Consider the following 5,487-nt stretch of genomic DNA (forward strand, 5'->3'; position numbering starts at 1 on the left):
TTTTTTTTTTAAATTTTTTTTCGAGACAGGGTTTCTCTGTGTAGCCCTGGCTGTCCTGGAACTCACTCTGTAGACCAGGCTGGCCTTGAACTCAGAAATTCACCTGCCTCTGCCTCCTGATACTCCAGGATTTTTATAACAGTGCAATCAAGTAAAAAACAAACAAACAAACAAACAAACACCCCCTCATTAATGATTGAAGATTTAAATAAGACTTTAAAATCTGGCTATTCATCTTGAGATTATTCAGAGTATAATTAAAAAAGAAATTGAGAGCAAAAAAGCATAAAAGCCAAATTAATCACATTTTAATTCTCAACTCCTACCAGTGATTTTGTTTGTTTGTTTGTTTATTTCTCTAAGAGCAATTGAATGTCATATTCCTGGAGTGATCTGTTGTAAAACACTGCTGTTCCATATGTGCCTTATAAGGTGCTTGGTGGCAGATGGAGTACCTACTCTCTTTCTTTCATCCACTGTAGTGTGTATTGTTGTGTGTGTGTGTGTGTGGGGGTGCATGCATATGTGTATGATGTGTGTGTGTGGTGTGTGTGTATGGTGTGTGTGTGTGTGTATATGGGTATGTGTATGTATAAGTGTGTGTATGTGTGTATGGTATATGCATATGTATATGGTGTGTATGCGTATGGTGTGTGTGTGTATGGTATATGCGTATGTGTATGGTGTGTATGTGTATGGTGTATGCACGCGTGTGTGTGTGTGTGTGTGTGTGTGTGTGTGTGTGTGTGGTCATGACTGTCTCTACCGAGGTTCTCAGGCTTTGCTCTTTGTCCTGGAGCTGGCTTCTCCATCTGTGTGTGATACTAAGTCTGTCATATTCTGCAAATAACTCAATTTGGGGGGAAAAAAAGTTCTTTTTTAAGGCAGTTTTTGCAGTGCCATTTATTAAACATGTCTGTGTTTAATTTACAAGTAGAAATTATATATATTGCTCATAAATTGATACATACATTGCTAATCAACACACTCACTACTTCACATGATTCCTGGGGGGAGGGAAACACTGAAACCCTTAATAGTTTCAAAGAATCCGTCAAACTGCACTGAGTGTGTATGTGCAGGCATTGCATTGTACAGTGTCCTCTTGAATGTGTTCCTCTCATATGAAACCGTGAGCCATTTGACCAATGTCTCCTTCACATCTCTTCCCCCAGCCATAGGTAACTATCATTCTACTTATTGCTTTCGTGTGGGGTTCAGCCATGAAGTCTGCAGTGTGTCACTTGCCTCATAGTGACCTTCTGATGCACACCGACTTCTGGCACACTAGCTCCTGTGTCCCAATTCGTCAGCCTCATGTGCCCCCGGATCAGCACGTTCTGATCCAGGTTTGCTTAACCATGCCTGACTTCCCACCTTACCCATGTGTACATTAATTACTGTGACTCGTGTGAGGCCCACCTCTCTTTCTAAAGCTTCTCCCAGGATATTGCTCTAGAATCACGGCAGGCCCTCAGATTACAAGGTACACCATGAAAAAACACTATGCTGGAGTTGGAGTGCAAGTGTATATAGACTTTCTATTGGCCAGATAAACCTATCATCATAAGCCATTTGGCCTCTTTAAGTCTGTTTCTTCATCTGCAAAATGGAAATTACAATGATACTAGCTTGGTTCGCCTTCAAAGCAATACCCACTGCAGTGATGCCAGGCATGCATGCTCTGTGGTTTGATTTATAGTCGTTCTTTGGCAAAATGTCTGTTCAAACATTTTTCTCATTAAAAGTGATTGGATTGGGGCATGGGGATGGGATAGCAAGGGAGGGGGAACACAAGTCTTTTTCTCTCTCTCTGTTTGATTATAGCCATCGCTTTCTGGAGCACGGGGCCTGGGGATGGAAGTTCCAGCTTCTCACTGTGCCATGGTTTTTGGGTGACCAGCTCCTGTGTAGCAGCACCTCCCCCCAGCAAGAGAACAACAACAACAACAACAACAAACCTTTTATCATCCCAGAAATGCTGAAGGACCAGACATTCTGTGCCATGAACCAGGGTTAAAGATGAGAACAAGAGCAGTCATTCCTATTGCTTAAGGATTTGAAGATTTCTATGCCAGGAACTAGCAATTTATATCCCATTAAAAATAATTCTCTGTTTTTTATTTTTAGTTTTTTTGTGGTGCTAGGAATCGAATCCTAGCCCTTTGTGTGTTAAGTAGGAACTGACCACTGAGAATATTCTTAATATAAAAGGAAATATCATAATGTGATATAAAAGTCCAAGGTTATTATTGGCCATTAAGGATGTGGCCTGCAATGAGATGTCACTATGAACCTCTAAGATGGTTAAAGAGAATTACTGTACTTGTACCAAGTGTTGAAAAAAATGTATAGAAATTGGTATCTCCAGACATCATGGAAATTTAAAATGGAACAAATATTTTGGGAAACAAATTGGTAGTTGCCCAAAAGGTTAAGCTTATACATGTCATATAATATAGCCATTTTTACTCCTAAATGTCTACACAACAAACCTGAGCATGAGCATATATCCTCAAAGACTGGCGTATGCATGTTTATCTACTGCTGTGTGTACAATAACTCCAAACAGAGAACAGATATCCAGAACATGTTAGTAATGTACAGTAGCATGGATGACTTTCAAAGTAATTATGGTATGTGAAGGGAGACAAACTCCTTATAGTTATATTTATATATAGTTCTAGACAATGTAAACTCTTAGTAATAGAAAGTATTGATGATAGAGATGTGGGAATGACCTGGAGTGATTTCAGAGGAACAGAAAGTGCTTAGCCATTGTGGGTCACTCTACCTCATCACCTCTCATTGTGATGGCTCAATGGAAATATAAATATCAAAATTATATTAGTGTATAACACTTAAATATAAATTATATTTATATTCTAGGGGCTTCAGATGTTAAGTTTTCCTACTCCATCCTATGGAAAAGTAAAGGCGACATCACACCGCGCTGGGCAGAGGCCCTTCCCAATCCAGAACCCCAGAAGCCTCTGATTATTGCTCCACCATCTCCCACCCACCACTGCAGCCCTCCTCACTTCAAAATAATGGGTGAGGGTACCAGGGCTGGCCTGACGTCTAGATGGTATTCCCTATATGGTTGCCCACAGGGATTTCCTGGGAGGCCCTTGGAATGGGAAAATGGTTGGGTCTAGTATCTGGCAATTCTCACCCACTTAATCTGTGACGGAGGCCCTCTATGGAGCGGATCCTCGAGACAACCACCCACCACACTCCTGTGGCGTGTCCTCTCTTGCCTGCTTCTCATCTCAAACATGCAGCTCCACTAGTGTTGGCAAAGAGTCAAACATGATAGTACTGGCATTGAAATGGGGGTTGGCCTTTTCCCAGCGCATTCCATGGGAACTTTCCAAGTCTCAAAGACAAAATAAGAAGTATGTAAGGCAGAATGACTTTTACTTATAACTTTTTTCTTTTTGCTGATTATAAATACAATGTATGGTCATTTAAGACCATTATTTCAAATAATAATTTGGAAACTATCAAGAAAAAAAATTATCTGAAATTCAACCTCCCCCAGTGGTCAATATTTGGTCCTTCTAATGCAGGTAGAGTATATTCATTCATTTTATTTTTAAGCAACACTGAGTATAAACTGTACCACTATTTTACAACCTGTTTTTTTCCTCAGTTAGTACAGAGTAGTCATTTCTTCATATCTTTAAAAATGCTTTGAGAATAATATTTTAAATGGCTATTTCCTAGTCCACTGCGTGAGAATAGATGATTTGTTTAACTAATTCCCTATTCTCTGACAGCTTGTTTCTAACTTTTGGGTATGAAATATAACGGCAGCCTTTCCAGGGTAGCTGGGACTCTTGTGCACTTTTGGAGGAGTATGCTATGCCCTCAGCAGCTTTAGATAACGTTGGACAGGGACAGCTCTGAAAAAACTGAGTACCTGCTGTCCCTGTGACTCAGCTGCTTACCTCACAGGTGTCCAACAGAAGACATTTAAGATAATATTCATAGTGGCAGTTATGCCTTAACTAGGGCTAGTATAAACGTCAGGCAGCAATCAAATGCACAAATGAACTATAGTGTATTACGAGCAGCGTAATTAACTACCCTCAATGATAAGCAACTCCACAGATGGCTCACATAAACATAAAGCCGAATGAGGAAAGACTGGCGGTACAAAGAATCTAATACAGAACCAAGAACCATTGTTCTAGACAGCAGTGGTCCCTTCTGTAGCAGAAGGCAGAGGGGTGCTCTGGGGAATTACTCTTTATCTTTAACTGAAAAATTTTTTTAAAAAGTGCTTTGACAATTTCATACATACATACAATGCATCCTGGTCATATCCGCTCTCAGATCCATCCCCCACTTCCCCATGCCTCTCTAATAGGTGCCTTTTCACCTCCGTGTCTTCTTCACTTGATTTTATAAACCAGTAAGTCCACTTAGTGTAGTGCATGGGTACCAGCAACCTGACCGCAGCCATAGCTGTGAAGAAGAATGGCTCCCTCTTGCATGGACACCCACCAGTAGCTCCTCGCTATGGGAACCCCTCACTGGCTTGATCTTGTCTGTGTCTCTTACAGGTAACCACAGCCACTCTGAGTTCACATGTACAATGGCTGTGGCATGTTGAGACGACAGCATTTTGTGGCCCTCTTCCCCATTCTCTGGCCCTTACAGTACTCTGGTCCCCCTTTTTGTTTGGTTCCTTGAGCCTTGAGGTGGTTGATATCAACTTCTAGAATGTAAGAGAGAAGACTGCTGCATGGGAGAACCCCAGAGATCTTCTGGGGTTCTTGCCAGGATTGTGTACTTGAGTGGTGACCAATATGCATGGATAAGGAAACTACCTGAGGCTGTGAAGAACCAAACAAAGGGTGGAAGGGGGCAACAGCTGCTGTACACACGGTACCTGTTCCTACTTGCTGGACCTGAGAAACCCAAGATACTCAAAACACTGAGTCAGATACTCGAAAAAACTGTCGTAGCTAATAGAATAATAATGTGTAGAGTGAGCACTGCTTTGGCCCTAACAAATATTGAAAACAAGATTCCCCAGAGATAAATATTTACTTTTATAAGTTACATAATTGTGCCAGAATAATATAAAAAATATTTATAGAATACAAAGAACAATGCTGAAATTCTCAATTTGTGGCGCCATCATTATAGAGCAAAGCCAAACAAACCTGTGGGTCAGGTCACCTGACAGTGTTTCCTGGGTATTGGTAGGTGATTTGCTCCTGCATCTCTCATAGACCAGGGGAGAGAGAGAGAGAGAGAGAGAGAGAGAGAGAGAGAGAGAGAGAGAGAGAGAGATGTGATCTCAGGAGGCAGTGGTACAGACAGGATTATCTCTGTGAGTCTGAGCCAGCCTGATCTACATAGTGAGTTCCTGGACATTCCGGACTATACACAGAGAGAGACCATGTCTGAAAACAAAGGTGATGGGGTGGGAGAAAGCAGAGGGAATGCTTAATCTTTTGTGTCTAACTTTTG

General features: G+C 41.3%; 1 long non-coding RNA gene across 1 annotated transcript in view; it reads left to right on the forward strand.

Moving 5' to 3' along the window:
* The window catches only part of LOC110319802, a 33,998-nt gene extending 28,861 nt beyond the window's left edge, over window positions 1-5,137 (forward strand). The window contains exon 5 of the long non-coding RNA XR_002380428.1: window positions 4,572-5,137. This is a non-coding gene — a long non-coding RNA (uncharacterized LOC110319802). The remainder of the gene's footprint in view (window positions 1-4,571) is intronic.
* Window positions 5,138-5,487: the final 350 nt, after the last annotated feature.

Source organism: Mus pahari, chromosome 4 (genome assembly GCF_900095145.1).
Source record: "Mus pahari chromosome 4, PAHARI_EIJ_v1.1, whole genome shotgun sequence".
In the NCBI taxonomy this organism is placed as follows: Eukaryota; Metazoa; Chordata; class Mammalia; order Rodentia; family Muridae; genus Mus; species Mus pahari.